The 17,249-nt window shown below is 37.9% G+C and overlaps 1 pseudogene; it reads left to right on the forward strand.

Annotated features, from left to right (window-relative positions):
- The window catches only part of LOC149156396 (boron transporter 1-like), a 58,959-nt pseudogene extending 45,264 nt beyond the window's left edge, over positions 1-13,695 (forward strand).
- Positions 13,696-17,249: the final 3,554 nt, after the last annotated feature.

Here is a 17,249-nt window from a genome sequence, read left to right on the forward strand (position 1 = left end):
TACCTTAAGTCCAATGCTAATTTGTAGCAGCCAACCTTCAACCGCCTGAAAGAGTTTCCCTTTGAGAACCTGCAAACACAAACAAGCACACATCAAATAACACCCGCATAGCTAATATCATAAAACATGTTCATTATGGTGATCAAGGAGTCCATAAAATAAACCATAAAACATAGCTTATTGAGAAAAATAAACTTGATTGTATTAACTTTGAAATAGAAGAAGTTTAAAACCTTTGGTGCCTTGATGTTGTACAAGCTCTTCCCAAGGTCCAAACATGAATCTCCTCTACTTTGACAAGCCTCACACTCTTCCCAATGAGATAAAAAAGGTATGTAATCTTTCCTCTCAAAAGCTCAATTAGGAAGACTAAGTTCCAGCAGCATTTCACCTCAAAAATATTAAGCTTTTTCTCTCAGTAACCAGCCCAATGCCTCATTTTATAGTGCAGAGGAAGGAAGTTACAGGTCCACCTGTGAAGGGATAGAGTCCTCCTTCAAAGGGATAAGCTCCTCACATCAAGGGGTTAGCTCCTTACGTTATGGGATGCATGAACCTTAAAGGAGCGAACTTGCCACCTCAAGATTCCCTCTAGAAGCTTCCAGAAATGACTCAAAGTGAGTTTTTAAGAATATATTTGCGCCTTTTTTACTTTTACAAGGGTCCGCACCCATTACACAGAGACAGAGCATTCAGGTGTGCAAGGGACATGACCATTAGGTGCAGAACCGCAGGTAATGCTAAGAGAAAGTGTGGAACCAGAGTTTTATAGATTTTTGACGGCTTTCTCTTATTTTCAAGGCTTGACATGAAGAAGTGAGGTTTAAGAATTGCAAAGGAGGAAAGTATGAGTGGTGATAGACTCACACAGATTGCAGAATGTCATGGTGACAATTTTTAGTGCAACAGATTGCCCCCTAAAGTGCGAAGTCTGTAATAGATGAAGATGAAGTCTTTCATGTAAGAAGAGTGAAGTACTTTATCATTTCAAGGATGATCATGTGTATATCCCAATCGGAACCTGTAAAAACATTCAATGCAAAATATATATATGTGAACACATCATCGCTGAGGTAGGCATTCCCATACTCAGATCAAAACTGACTAGAAAACTAACTAAACTGCTCTGATACAGGAATGATTTTGCAATACATCACAAGTATAGACATATGTAGACACAGTATGGGTGCAGACATATGTTTATGAATAGTCCACTGTATAGTGAATAACAAAATTCCTCGCAGCCTGGATGGTGGAAACTAGATCCAGGGTCTTGATTTCTGCTTCCCGAACTAGTATGATTCTATCCATGTGAATGAATGTGTCGAAGTCGAACATGGTAGAAACCACTTGATTACCAGTCAATGATGTAAACTGTTAACAAGTGTGAGAGAAACCACCAGTAATGTCAATGGCTCTCAAAGTACTCAGTACAATCCATGAAATGTGAATAAATGAGATGATGTCAAACATGTCACAGAATCCTTTGATCGAAGGTCAATGATGCAATAAGTCATCGAAGGTGAAAAACCTGCCATTAGGGCATGCAGATTTCAAGGTACTGACGATTTCTAGATCATCTTTCTAGATAATGAGCTGAAGTCGATAGAAAGCGATCCGTCGTAGGCAAGCCCACAACACGAAATCATAGATCAAGTTTTGAAGAAATATAGTAGCAAGGACTAACTCAGGGATGGTAAAAATGGATGATAGATATTTTTCAAACGAATGGTTTATTTGAACTGACCTCTTGAACACATAACGACACTGCAGATGGTTTGGTGACAATTGACCCAAAGCTAATACCCAAAAACTGGCTGAATACTTTTAATATGGTTTGATTAACTTTTAGGCAAAGGATTTCCCAAACCAGGTGAACAAAAAGTGTTGTGTTCAAGAGTGGTTAACTGCTTTTCTAAAACACAAAGTATAAAAAACAGGTTCATTTTTCTCTCTTTTCCCCCACCATTTCTGGCAAGTACCTCTTTATTTTTGACAACCTTGAGGAGGATAACGTTTGCTTGATTATAATATCATCCTTCGGATGAGTCCAACTTAGTTTAAAATTCGAACCCCAAGAAGGAGTGGTTCGTTCCTGTTTAAAATTGAATAGGTCCTTTACTGTTCAATTTTAACGAGTCCAGTATAGGAGAAACTCGGTGTTTTTCAATTTTAGGGAGTCAGAAGAAAAACTTAAGGAAACTCCATGGGTGTCCTTTTTCGTAAATTTGTGTCCCTCAAGCCCGAAAAAGTATAAAATAATACTTGAGAGAACCACTTGACCATTACGATCAAGGAGTAATTTTCATAATTAGTGGCCCTGATCTGAAAAAGTAAAAAAAGCGATCAAAGGCACGTTGTTTTATTACCAATATCAAACTTGAAACGAAAAAAGTCTGGCAATATTTTCATGTTTATGCGGTCAGAAAGAGCTGTAAGTGGACCGCCCTTTTAATTCTGTTTAACGAGTTAAAAAAGAAAAAACTCGGCAATGTTTTCATATTTTATGGGTCAAAAAAGAGCTTAAAGAGGACTCGTCCTAGAGGAACAAGTGGTATAAAGGGTAGCAACTGGTTCCGGCAATGGAGGAGCTGCTCAAAGCATGTAATGATTAAGAGGCTGGCTAACAAAACCACTCATCGTTGTGGTCCCTCAGGAAGGGTTGATCCAGGTGGATATTGGTGGCCACCTGCCAGGTCCACCTGGACCCCCACCATTGTCTTTCTCAACATTTTCAGTTTCCTTAATTGTAGCACAGTTTACTATTTTTAGCAGTTTTTTCGGGTCCTGAACTTCCGGAGCCGTTTTGAGGTCCTAAACGACGTTTTTTTGGAATTCTGGGGCGACCGAGCCCTATGTTGCCTCCCAAAGTTGTAGTACTCGGATAGATCTTTCTAACGGGCTATCGTACGCGTCAAACGGAGATCGTATGCCAAAGTTACGACCCCGGAAATTGATGTACCAATTTACCCAAACGGGGCCCACAATTTGGCGTTTCATCTTCTAGGGTTAGGTTTCGGTATGTGAAGGGTTTTCCATTGTTTCTCAACAATAAATAGGCCTTCGAGCCTCATTGTAATATAGTTCAGAACAGTTCAGAGGCATGTAGCCATCACATCTCTTCTAAGAGATAAGCTACCATTGCCCTAGCTAGTTTATTGCCATTTCTGTTTGTAAGCATATGTCAGTATTTTCCATTAATGAAATGAAGTATTATTTCCGCTGCATCTTTGTGTATATGGTTATCTCTGTAATTTGTTGCGTTCCTGCTTAAATCTGGATCAAGGGTAAACGACCAAGTGAAAGCATATGATCGGCCAAAGAGATGGTGGTAATGGGATGAAAAAAACCAAGGCTCATCTAGAAAAATTTAGCGGATAAAGACATCAATCACGAGATGTAGAATGGGTATGGGTTCATTTTTACACAAGCTTGAACCATAGAGAACTCTTCTTGGATTCGGTTTCATGATTATACAAGCTTGAAACGAAAAACTATGCTTGTTATAAGTTCGCATGCCCCCAGCATAACGACACAAATCTTTGGTACATGCCCCCCAAGCTTCATTGCATTCAACCAAGTGGATGGAATGAAGGTTCACTTTCGAGATCTTGGAAAGACTCAAAGACTAGATTTGGAAAGGAAGTTGTTTCATTTTTATAATGAGGTTGACACAGGAAAAGAACTATCCTCAAAAACCCTTGTTCATTTTTAAATGAGCTTGACACAAGACAAGGAACTATGCTCTAAAGTCCTTGATTCATTTTTTAACGAGCTTGACACAAGACAAGGAACTATGCTCAAGACTCCTTGTTTCATTTTTTAACGAGCTTGACACAAGACAAGGAACTATGCTCATGATTCCTAGTTTCATTTTTTAGCGAGGTTGAGGCAGGAATAAAATATCCTCGTGACATCTAGTTTCATTTTTTAACGAGGTTGAGACAGGAACAAACTATCCTCGCAACATCCAGTTTCATTTTCTAATGAGGTTGAGACAGGAAAAAACTATCCTCGCGATACCCTGTTTCATTTTTTAACGAGGTTGATACAAGAACAAAACTATCCTCGCGATATCCAGTTTCATTTTTTAACGAGGTTGAGATGGGAACAAACTATCCTCGCAACATCCAGTTTTATTTTTTAACGAGGTTGAGATAGGAAAAAACTATCCTCACGATACCCTGTTTCATTTTTTAACGAGGTTGATACAAGAACAAAACTATCCTGGCGATAGGCCAGGAATAAGAAAACGACTGTACCGCCTCAATTTCAAAGGGACTCACAGGTACCGTGCCATGAAATGAATCCACCTCAGAATCGGAGGGTATGATCCAAGGATCATCAAAAGCAATAGGGCTTTGAATATTTGCAATAGAAGGCGATATGTTAGGAGGAGGTAACGAAAAAGTTCTGAGTAAACAAGAATCTTTAATCAAACCTACCCCAACATCCTTGTAAGGGATAGTCATTTTACCGATGTGCTAACCACTATCAGTAGAGGCCAGGTCGGATGAGAAATAACTCAACTAGTCTATCGTAACGATCTTTCCGTTATGAGGAAACTTAATAAGCTGAAAGATCGATGAAACAATAGTAGTCGTATCATAAGACCAACTGCGACCCAGGAGAAGGTTGTAATCTAGAGGGGCATCAAACACTTCCACATCTAGATTAGCAGTTTTGCCTTCGACCCTTATAGGTAAATCTTCCAAAATACCAAAAATATGGAACCCTCGGCCATCAAAAGCCTTTAGAATTGTCGGGGACTGATTGAGCGTAGGAGAACCAAGAGATCTCCAACACTGGATCGACATAATACACGTGGAAGCTCCCTCATCAATCACAGTCCTAAAGCAAGGTCTGTTTTTGACTAACACTGGAATCTGGAAAGCCATTTGATGAGGAAGGCGGGGTGTACTATTTTCTAAATCGATGATTATTAGGTTCGAATCCTGAAGATCAATAGGTCCTAAAGCAGACAATAGTAATTCACGCTGTGCTGGGCATGATTGCAACACCTCCAAAGCCGACATTGTTGAAGGGGAAATGGCCAGGTCTTCAACAATGTTATAATTATGAGCAGCTCTCGCAGCTAATTTCCGGCATATACCGTTAACAGGCAGTTTGGTTACTAAGTATGGGTTGGGTTTCTCGATCTGTAGTGGAGCAGACCCAGGAAGAGGTGTAGTTGATGGGTTTGAATTAGAAGATCCTAATTCTTTACCATCAACATGATTTTTACTACCATGATCTTGCGACCGCGTTGCAATCCTGACATGAGACATCATCATAATGGGTTCTTCCAAGGTATTCGAGGAAGAAGCAACCGCTTTACTATCTTGATCAGGAGAAGGATCCTTCAAGACAGTAGGCGTTTGAGAACCTTTAACGAACTTTGAAAACTCTGCTCGATAGGGGTATACTTTAGTAAAATGATCCTCATCGTAGATGAAACAAGGATAGAGAGGTTTTCATTTTCCGTTAAGAGATTCATTTTTATTTGTTTTCTCTTTTGAATTTTTATTATTTTTATTCTTTCCCCGCTCTTTACTACCAGATTTGGCCGCAGATGAATCTACGACATGGTTGAGGGTTGACTACCTTGAGGTCGAGGGTTTGGAATACTACCAGACATCATAAATATCTGTTCTACATTCAACATTTTCGTTCCATTATTACCAGATGATAACTGATGTTCAGTTGGTCGAGGAGTTGCTCCTAAAAAAGTAACAGAAAGTGACTGGTACCCCAAAGGAACAGTAGGACCACCATACAAAAATGTTTCCAATGATTGGGAAAACATGGATGACTGTCTCGACATGATCGATCAAGAATAATAATCTCTGGATGTAGGATGAAAATAATCACACACAACAAAGAAAATTTCAATAAAAGCACCTAAAGTCTCTAAAGAAACAAACAAGTGAATCATACACCTAAAAATCTAAGAGTTCAAACCACACACAAACAGTAACTTCCTGTACCAAAAACTCTAGTTGGTGATCAAATCCAACGTCGTAGAATTTAATACAGAAAGGTCAGTTGGAACAGTTACCCCGGCAACCTGCTTAATGAAATTGATTGGCACAAGTTTCTTCACAAAACCATCTCAAGTGAAGAGAACCCCCCAGAGAGTCCAAGTGAGTCTAGTCGATGTCTGCTCCAGGTACAGTGAAATCCGTCCTTCACAATCACCTCAGGAAAGAATCTTAAGGTTATGGTCACTAAGGTTACCAACAGTAACAAATACAACTGGGGGAACAATCTACGATCTGATCTACACGCAAGGGCAGAGTAATAGAGCTCAATCCCCTTGAAGGCTCCTCGACATGATCAATCTGAGGTTTACCAACAAGTGACCCTAGGATCCTTGACAATGGTTAATTCGAGGTTTACCATTTTTAATACGCGCAAATCTTCTATCTTTCCAAATGAGATAGACTTGATTATCTCAAAGGTTCAGACATGATCTCGTGATTGACTCCTTTAAGAGGAGCTTCCCAGATTATATCAATTACAATTGGATGTATTTCTCACCAAGGACAGATTTCACAAACCAGCCAGACGCATCAAGAAGACAACAGAGACCAGGGTAATCTAAGGTTTCTAAGGCTTCTAATCTTTGAGTCAGTACAAAGACCAAGTCAAAACCAATCCAGGCATGCAAAACTTCTAGAAAATCACCTAAAACAAAAATGCCAATGGAACTTACTTATAAGAGATTTTTGACAGAACACATGCAAATCTGGGGAGACACTAAAAGCTGTAAATGAAACCTAAACTTAACTGGGCGAAAATTTTTTAAGTTTTTCAAGAATTTTGATAGGGTCCGTAGGCTTCCAGCATAACCAGATGCGGTACCGCTCTGTGCACTAAAGGAACAGTGCGGATATGTCCACACTGTATTGTAAACAGAACGTGCGGTCCTCTTCAAAATTTCAGAAAAAATAGAAAATACTCAAGATCCTAAAAACTACCCAATCCCACAAACATCAAGCAAAAACCAAAAACAAAAACAAGTTTCACAAGTCAAAGAAAAGGAAAACCAATAACCAAATTCAGTTCCCTAGTGGAGTCGCCAATTTGTTGGCCAGATAAATCGTTCTTGTGGACAAGGCCGATCTCCCTAGTATCAACAGATATCTAGCAACAAGAAGAATAAGCAAATCTACCTTTCTCTAAACATATTGTTTCATTAATAAAAACTATAGAGGTGTTAGACCCTACCTTAAGTCCAATGCTAGTTTGTAGCAGCCAACCTTCAACCGTCTGAAAGAGTTTCCTTTTGAGAACCTGCAAACACAAACAAGCACACATCAAATAACAACTACATAGCTAATATCATAAAATATGTTCATTATGGTGATCAAGGAGTCCATAAAATAAACCATAAAACATAGCTTATTGAGAAAAATAAACTTGATTGTATTAACTTTGAAATAGAAGAACTTTACAACCTTTGGTGCCTTGATGTTGTACAAGCTCTTCCCAGGGTCCAAACATGAATCTCCTCTACTTTGACAAGCCTCACACTCTTCCCAATGAGATCAAAAAGGTATGTAATCTTTCCTCTCAAAAGCTCAATTAGGAAGACTAAGTTCCAACAGCATTTCACCTCAAAAATATTTAGCTTTTTCTCTCAGTAACCAGCCTAATGCCTCATTTTATAGTGTAGAGGAAGGAAGTTATTGGTCCACCTATGAAGGGATAGAGTCCTCCTTCAAAGGGATAAGCTCCTCACATTAAGGGGTTAGCTCCTTAAGGTATGGGATGCATGAACCTTAAAGGAGCGAACTTGCCACCTCAAGATTCCCTCTACAAGCTTCCAAAAATAACTCAAAGTGAGTTTTTAAGTATATACTTGCGCCTTTTTGACTTTTACAGGGGTCCGCACCCATTACACAGAGACAAAGAGGTAAGGAGTAGAAGGGACATGACCATTACGTGCGGGACCGCAGGTAATGCTAAGAGAAAGTGCAGAACCAGAGTTTTATAGATTTTTTAGGGCTTTCTCTTATTTTCAGGGCTTGACATGAAGAGCTGAGGTTTAAGACTTGCAAAGGTGGAAAGTATGAGTGGTGATAGACTCACACAGATTGCAGAATGTCATGGTGACAATTTTTAGTGCAACATAGGCTAGGCTGGAACACTGTATCTAGAATAGATTTCTTGCTAGTTTTACACACTTACCTCATACTGTTCTCAGCCCGAGCTGCCATTATAATTCAAACAAGAATCTCCCACATATATTTCATTGCATGTATATCCTTATATTGGAAGGTTAACACTCCTCACAACCACCTAGTCTAGCCCCAATTTACAATTTTTTTTTGGAATATATATCCTCGCACTTCCTCTCATTCTGAGGATGGTATCCAGTGTAAACCCAAATTTTTATGGGTACGAGGAAATCAACAATACATTCATTAAGAGGTCAACATGTCACTTGTGAGAATTAGTCCTAGGTGTGGAGGGATTACATTCCCCCTCAATTACTTGGGCTAGACCCAATTGACTAAAATGCTTTTTGCAAAATATATCCTGAGAAAACCCAGGGAACATTGCCTCATTCTGAGGATGGCACCTAGGCTTAAGCAAATTCCTTAGGGCCAAAGGCCATATCAACATTTCATTGGTGGGAATAGAACCATTGTAGGGAGGATAACAATCATTCCACCTAACCAGTGGAGCTAGATCCAATTGACATCAGATGTGTTTGCAATTAGACAAAGGTGTAGGAATTTTGGAAATGAGTTTTTTGGTGTTTTTAGACGCATCACTGCTTATAGTGCTCAAGAGCATGAGTATTTCAAAGATCTAGGTTTTGTACCCTGACCTGTATATTAGCTGTGGGGATAAAAATATTATTGGCCTGTTGTAGTGTAGCCTGCATCATCTCACCAGTGAGTTTCTCTTTGGATACTGGTAAAATAGATGGAAACCTGTATAAGTAACATGATCAAGTATACCATGTTTTGAAAAAAAATTATTTTGCCACATTTGCTGAGGATTTGCACCATTGGTGTAGCTGGATTGTGGTGGTTCTAGTTCTTCAAGACTATTGAACAAAACTTTATTTGGAAATTAAGTTGTTTACGATTGTCAAATATGACTGATCATTTGAAATTCTTTGCCATCTGTTGTTACTAACATGGTATCTCATAATATTGTGCAATATGGTTTTCTATGCTTTATAGCGCGAGTATTTACTTGTTATGTTGATGTGTAGAGGATATGATATTCAAGTGGTTTTTATGTTGGTTTTGATGATAACATCTCAATGGTGATGGAACCCTTTCTTTGAATCATGCAAGGTTCTAATGGTGAACTGTGAAAGAGAACGCTTATTTTGGATTCTAACCACAAAAATTTTCTCAAAAGTCCAGCCCATAGAAAAAGGTGAAATGTTGTATATAAATGATGTTTGTTTCTGAGCAAGAAGTCTTGTTAAAATTTGCAATATGATATATACTAGTGACTCTGTTTTTGAAGCACGTTTTTTTATTGTGAGGCATAGTTTTTTTCCAATTATATTTCAAAATTTAAACCTGCTTGTTCTTGATGGTTTTACAAAGGCTTTTAGTGACATTGTATCCTTTTTGAATTAATGCTAGGGGTGCCTTGTTGAGAATAAGGGTATAATCTATGATATTGATGTATTTTATTCAATGGATTTCATGCACCATATGTTCGCATTGATGATGATGTAACTCTGTGATTATCATGATCTACATGGATAGCTCATTGTTGGTGTTGTTTACTCATGGGTAGCACTGCATTTTTGAACTCTTTGGATTAATGATGGAGATGATCCCTGCTCGTTGCTTCATGTGATCCTGTGCTTCTTCAGAAGAGGTTGGCTAAGTAGTTGTTCATTATTTTGCCACCATAGATGTAGCATTCTCTTGTTTCTGTAAGGAATTATGCCTGAATTTAGGTTCTTACATTGTTTCATTGGTGATTGACATGTCTTCTTGCTAAAGTTGTTTTGGTTATGATCAAGTTTTGTGAAGTTTTAACAGCGTTGACCCTCTTAGTTTCTTTGTGGTTAGGTGCATGTTCCAGGTCTTGAGCCAACAGGAATTGATCTTCTCTCGGTGAGGACAAACATTATCTTTTTCTTTGGAATATGATCAAAGGATGTCTGGTAACAATTTTTCTTAATGCTGACAACTTTGTTGTTTGTTTCTTTGTTTTTATGCCACCATGTTCCCTCCCAGAAAATGCTGTGCCTGGAGCCCAGTAGACGCATCACTGCTCGTAGTGCTCAGGAGCACGAGTATTTCAAAGATCTAGGTTTTGTACCCTGACCTGTATATTGGTTGTGGGGATAAAAAGATTATTGGCCTGTTGTAGCGTAGCATGCATCATCTCACTAATGAGTTTCTCTTTGGAGACTGGTAAAATAGATGGAAACCTGTATAAGTAACATGATCAAGTATACCATGTTTAAAAAAAAATTATTTTGCCACTTTTGCTAAGGATTTGCACCATTGGTGTAGCTGGATTGTGGTGGTTCTAGTTCTTGAAGACTATTGAACAAAACTTTATTTGGAAATTAAGTTGTTTATGATTGTCAAATATGACTGATCATTTTAAATTATTTTCCATCTATTGTTAGTAAACATCAATGTAGCAAAGAATAGATCCAAGCAAAAAAAAGAGAACACTTACTTTTTAAATCATTCCATCTGCCCACATCACTTCAATATACCTGTTTTTGATACCTATAATATTCTCAATCAAGGATAAATTTGATTCTTCAGTATCCATACCTACTTTACCCTTACACCTTCTCGAAGACCCTTGCTGGAAAATTTGCTCTGTAATTTTGGTCTCATTTACACATTTTGGCTTCAATTCAATTTCTTTATCATCACCAGACTAATCCTAAAAGGCCAGACCAACGTTAGCTTTTTGTCTTTTTCTCAAAGATATCTGTTCTGGAGATAGCTCTGTTCTTATACAATACTCACCTTTTGGCTCCATTTCATAATCTTTCTCAACGTTCGAATCATTTTCTGTTTTCATACAATTCTCAAGTGATGAGATGTTTTGACACACCTTATCATCAAGTAATGATTCAACAACATTAGACACTTCTAGTAGCTCTGCAACAGACGCCAGTCAAATAACAATTTCCCCAACACAATAATTGTAATCTGGGTGCTCAATTAGCTCAATTGTAATCGCAGTGCTAATTTTTTATCAAAATTTAGTGACTACAAAAAAATAGAATGGGTGTGGATGGTTTCTAAGGTTGAAAAGGAGACGTAAATATGGTGTAATAGATGGTTATCATCAAGGGGGGTAAGTTAGTGCTAGTGAAATCCCTACTTGAAGCCATCCCTGTGTACTGAGTGTTTTTTTCCTTTATTCCCAAACGGGTCCTGGAACAGGTAAGAAGACTTAGTTTCAGATTCCTATGGGCTGGGGACAAACAGAAAAAAAGAATATTCCTCAGGTCTCATGGAAAAAAACTATTGTTCCTAAAGAGCTGTGAGCATGGGAAATTTAAAATCTCCATTGCTTGGAAAGAGCCCTGGCTGCTAAATATTTCTAGAGAATTATAGAAGGGTAGGGCTTATTGAGAAAGGTGGTGAGTTGGAAGTACATACAACCTATGTCTACTAAGGATTGTATAAGATCTCCAAACAAATCCTACAATAAATCTTCAATGATTTGGAAGGCGGTGGTGTTGGCTTTTCCGCTGATTGGAAGACAGTTGGTTTGAACTTTGGAAGGTTGGGGGTGGCAACAACACAAGTCAGGGGGATGATCCTTGGTTGCTTATAATCCATAATGCTTCTTTATATTCTCCCTTTGACATAAAATGCGTGCTCCCATAGCCCAAACATGATAAGGCACTGATCTTGCCTTTCATCCACCACCTCAAAACATAGAATCCATTTTTTTCTCCTTTTTTGTTTTCGTTTCCATGCAATAAAAATACTTATTTTTCCACACAGGAAATGCTTGATGTGCCACTGTTATACATTTTTGGAGCTTTCATTCCGGAAACAATGATTGCAGTGCTTTATTATTTTGATCACAGCGTTGCATCCCAACTTGCCCAACAAAAGGAATTCAACTTAAGAAAACCTTCTTCATACCATTATGACTTACTTCTCTTAGGATTTTTGGTATGCAAATTACCTCGGTATATATATACTATTTAAAACTATTTTGTAATTTTTGTCAGAGTTCATGTTTAGGTTCAACTGTCACTGGCTACCCTATTCTGGAAGAGCTCTTGCTCTTCTAAAGACATCTTGATCTAACCCTTCATTCTTTGTTTTCACCTCCATAAAAAATCTCTAGTGGATTCATAAATTTTCCTTTTATTGTGGCAAACTATTTTATGTGGTCTTGTTGGCATACCTCCTTCAAATGGTGTTATTCCTCAATCTCCCCTGCACATGAAAAGCTTAGCTACCCTCAAACATTAGATACCAATATATTGGAATTATCAATTGCAACTTCTCAGGGCAAAGACACAATTTAGACATTTTATAGATGAGTAACTTACAAGTAATTTTGTTACAGTTGGTGCTTAGCAAGTTAGTGACAACAGTCCGGAAAAGTATGCAAAAAAATTCAGCCTTAGGGCAAGTATATAGAAACATGCAAGAAGCCTATGAGAAAATGCAGACCCCACTGGTTTATTAGCCTCCAACTGCCTTGGTAATGGTCTTATTTTTGAGTTTGGGTGTTTCATTTTATCTAATTTTCCTCTCCCATTATTTATTTTTCTTGTCATGTCCCAACCATTTGTGTAGGCACTTAAGGAATTGAAAGAGACCACAATTCAGTTGGCTGCAAGTACTGGGAATATGGATGCCCCAGTTGATGAATCAATTTTTAATGTTGACAAGGACGTGGATTACCTGCTTCCTATTGAGGTGAAAGAATAGCGATTGAGTAATTTGTTGCAATCTATGATGGTGGTTGACTGCCTTGTAGTAATGCCCATCATTAGAAAGATCCCAACTTCTCTGATTTGGGGTTACTTTGCCTTCATGGCCATAGAGAGTTTGCCAGGAAATCAATTTTGGGAAAGGATATTGTTTCTTTTCACTGCTCCAAGCCGTAGATACAAGTATGAACTTTATTCAAACTATAATGTGATTGAATTTAATGCTTGTAATATAGTTTTGAAAGCTGATCAATGTTGAACTGATGGTTATAGAGAACTTCAAGAGTATCATGCTACATTTCTTGAAACGGTGCCTTTCAAGACAATTGCCACTTTCACCATTTTCCAGACATGTTATTTGCTGGCATGTTTTGGTATCACATGGGTGCCTATAGATGGTGTTCTCTTCCCGCTATTGATCATGTTGTAACTTGTTATTCCTAGCGAGGCAGTATACCCTTCCCAAGTTTTTCAAAGGAGCACATCTTCAAGAATTGGATGCAGTAGAGTATGAAGAAGCCCTTGGAATGCCATGCAATATAACAGTGAGTGCAAGACACATATCAAACAAATTTTAAAAATATTACTCAATTCCATTTCATAAGCCCTGCAGCATGAACAGTAATAAATTGAACAGTAACATATATTGATTGCAGGAAGCTTGAATTCAGTGGTTTGGACTAGGAAGCATGGGGACAGGTGCAAATGATGGCGAAGTTTTGGATGAGATGATTACACAAAGTCGCAGTGAGGTCAAACACACATATAGTCCATGAATAACTAGCTCGAGTGATTGCACACTAATTCATGGATCTGAGTCTGCATTAAGTCCCAAAATTGTAGAATCTAAACAAATATATAGCCCTCGTATAAGTGAGATTAGACAGACACATAGCCCTCACAGAGGGGAAAAGCATTTGGGCATTCCCCTGGTTAGTCAAGGAAAAAATATGAGTCCAAGTGCATCTGGTTTGAGGCCACATAAACCAACTTCCAATTAGGTGCTTGGAGTCTAAATCCTCGGCCAGTAATCTTTCCCTTCATGGAGCATATCTTATGTTGAATAGTACATATTTTGTTGGCTTATCATTATTTAATCATTGTGCCATAAATCACTCAGTTGTATTTGGTGTGTCTTCACAAAGAACCTCTGTCCATCTTAGTGGACAGGGTAGACCATATAGTGTGTGTAAAAAATGCAATTGAAGTCGAGCTCGAAGTATTTCTGTTTTCTTGTAGCATGAAATCTATTATGTGAGTCTTGTGGTTCTGAAGACCCTGGGCATGCCAAATAATCATGGTGGTATTAAAGGGTCCTCTGAGTAGTTTGAGCTTCATAGAAAGTCTTCCTTCTTCTACCAGTTGGGTCTTAACCACAAAGTTTGCAGCCTTTAATGTTTCATTGAAATAAAAATGTGGAAATTAAACTTGAGAAATGAAAGGGAAATGGTAAGGCTTACAATATTAGAATTTCTGTAAATGTTTAGCCATTACCTTTAAAAACTAACCAAGGGCAATGTCAAGTGATCAAGGATATGTTGAGATGGAAATATCTATTTTTCATGACACCAAAATATTTAGATAATGGAAATAAAGAATATGTGCATTCAAGTTAAATCAGATTTATCTTGAATGGTTGGGAAGATTTGTTATTATCTTTAATAATTTAAGTCTTGTAAAGAAAATTCAGATTCCACATTTTATTTTGACATATTTAATTTTCTTTGCAATCGTAAAACGTTACAAATTTTATTCAAAATATGTGCAGTTACTATTTCAATGTTATATATCCATGCTTTTAATGAAGTTCCTCCATGATTTATCTCTAGTCTGTGTTGTCAATGGCAACAAACTTGAAGAAAAACAAGGAATATGAAGCCTGTGTGTTAGTTAATTTATGAGCAGTTTTATGCTCTGCAGTATAATCTGTGAGAAAATTGGCTACAATATTCAATAGACAGGACATTATGAGTTTCTCAATTTGTGCTATTATATGTTATGGATTTTCTAACCGATATCTTGAAAACACGGTGTGCACTTGCCAGCTATGCCTGATTTTTGCGGCGGTTTGTTACTTTCAAGCCATGCCTAATGTCATATTGTTTGTTGCAACTTTAATGTAGAGAGCTAACCATGTTACAGGGAAAAGTGTCTATTTAGAACTACTCTACCCCGCTAAGGTGTGACAGCTGCCTTAGAAACAAACAGAGAAAAACTACTTTGTATTTCCTTTATGAACTATAGATAGAGAGGAATAGAAAGAACCAACCTATGTCTTGCGCTAATCCTTTGATCCAATCCCTCTCTTCTTTGACAGTCTCCAGCTACCTGCTCCCTTACTTGCCCAGCTTCACCAAGTACCTATAAGATCACAGAAGAAGAACACTATACAAAGACATGGATCTATATTCATAAAAAACTTAGGATTAGATTTAAGTTAACCATACAAATGTAACAAGCATCAATGATACAAAAGCATGGAGGAAAAACTCAAATAGTTTTTATTGATAAACAAGAAAAGATCCAGGAGGAGTTACAACCGGTGGTTCCTAACCCAGCATCAACCTCCCAGCAAAGAAGACCCTCTTCACCTCAAACAAAGCATAGATCACCCAATACTCTGATGTTTGCCTCAAAAACCAACAGCAATTCCTTACAATATGAAAAATTCCAGCCTCTGGATCTCTGAGATGAGGGATCCATATATAGATATGTGCAAGGAGGATGAGCTTGTGATTTGATTAGTGTCTTCTCTCTGTCAGTTCTTGCTTCCACTTGGAGACTGAAGGCCTCTTACTCATCCTTGGTCGAATTCAGTGAGGCAAGTGTCACAGGAGAAGATTCTGGAAGCTTCCATTGCCTCTCCACCTCGTGGAATGACACTGCCATTTGTCATTTCTCGCCCATCGCACCCCACAGAAGGGACTTTTGCAATGCAACGCACCCTCACAGTGTATTTAGGTGCAATGCAATGCACCTAGCCAGTGGAGCAGCTGAAATGATCCTGTTTTGACTTATTCTGAGCAGTTTCTGGTGGAGAACTTCTGGGAGAAGCTGTAATCTATTGACCTTGTTCCTTTAGGGGTTAGAACAACACTTTTAGGGACTTAGGAGCCCTTGGTTTATGGACATTTCATGCTTAGATTTGTAAGGCACAAAAATGTCTATAACAAACCAGGAAGGTGTTGGGTCATTCATAGAGGATGCTTAGGCATGATTCCAGGCTTTCGAAAATAATTGTGCTTTCCATCACTAGTCATAGCACTTGATAGAAAGTTGGGATATTCATGAGTGTGAATTTATGTTTGTATGTTTACATACTTTCTTATGAATTAACTAATGCTCAGTAGCAGTAGACATTGGACAAGTATATTTGTATACTTCTGTTTTAAACTGAAACAAATCCAGGGCTAAAAGGAATGGATTGATTGAACTATTCATCCTTCTATAACTTTCCAACATAGGCTGGAGTAAACAGATTGTAATTTGGGTAATTTTTCTAACTGCAAATGGGAACATACTTGTGTATTAGCAAGGTGGTTATGAGGTCCCTAGAAGTGATCAATTTGATTTTATCTTGGTTTTTTATATAGTATTAGGTTTTTTCTCATGCTTTCTATGAATGACATGGGTGAATTTTATCCTACACCCACTAGGTTATCGATATGTAATTTCGGTAATTTTGATTTCAAAAGATATTTTAAAGAAATGCAATGATTTCATTTGTGTATCCAATAAACACAATATTCTAATGGAATTCTGCATTTATGGTTTACCTATACAGATTCCATGGAGAAATATTAGTGGTGTGACATCAATTGTCCTCAAGCAGAGGCTTTAGTTTTACTCTTTTCTGGAAGCAAATACTTTCTTCCAACATTTTTGAGTTCCATGAAAAATTTGAAAGTCCTAATAGTATTCAATTATGGGTTAAATATATCCACACTGAATGATCTATCGGCCTTACCTTCACTTAGTTTAAGACTATTCACTTGGAGAGGCTGCATGTGCCCCCACTTCAAGAGCATAGTAAAGTCATGTAGAACTTAGAGAAGCTATCTTTAAGCTTTTAGTGAAGATTGGAAAAATTTCTGGGTTCAATAACACCCAGTCGAGCATTAATCTTTCAATAATGCTAGATTTTAACCTCGAGCACTTTTGTGATTTCGAGGAGATGCCCCCTCGTATTTGTGACACATCTTCAGTTGTGAATTGGACTATTACTAACTGTCATTTTCTTCAAAAGTTACCTAATGACTTGGGGAACCTCAACTCTTTAAGAATGTTAAGGAAGGAAAGAAAGTACATTATGCTAAGTTCTCTTATGATT

Source organism: Pinus tabuliformis, chromosome 9 (assembly GCF_031772625.1).
Source record: "Pinus tabuliformis cultivar Carrire ecotype Pingquan chromosome 9, CPIR1, whole genome shotgun sequence".
NCBI lineage: Eukaryota > Viridiplantae > Streptophyta > Pinopsida > Pinales > Pinaceae > Pinus > Pinus tabuliformis.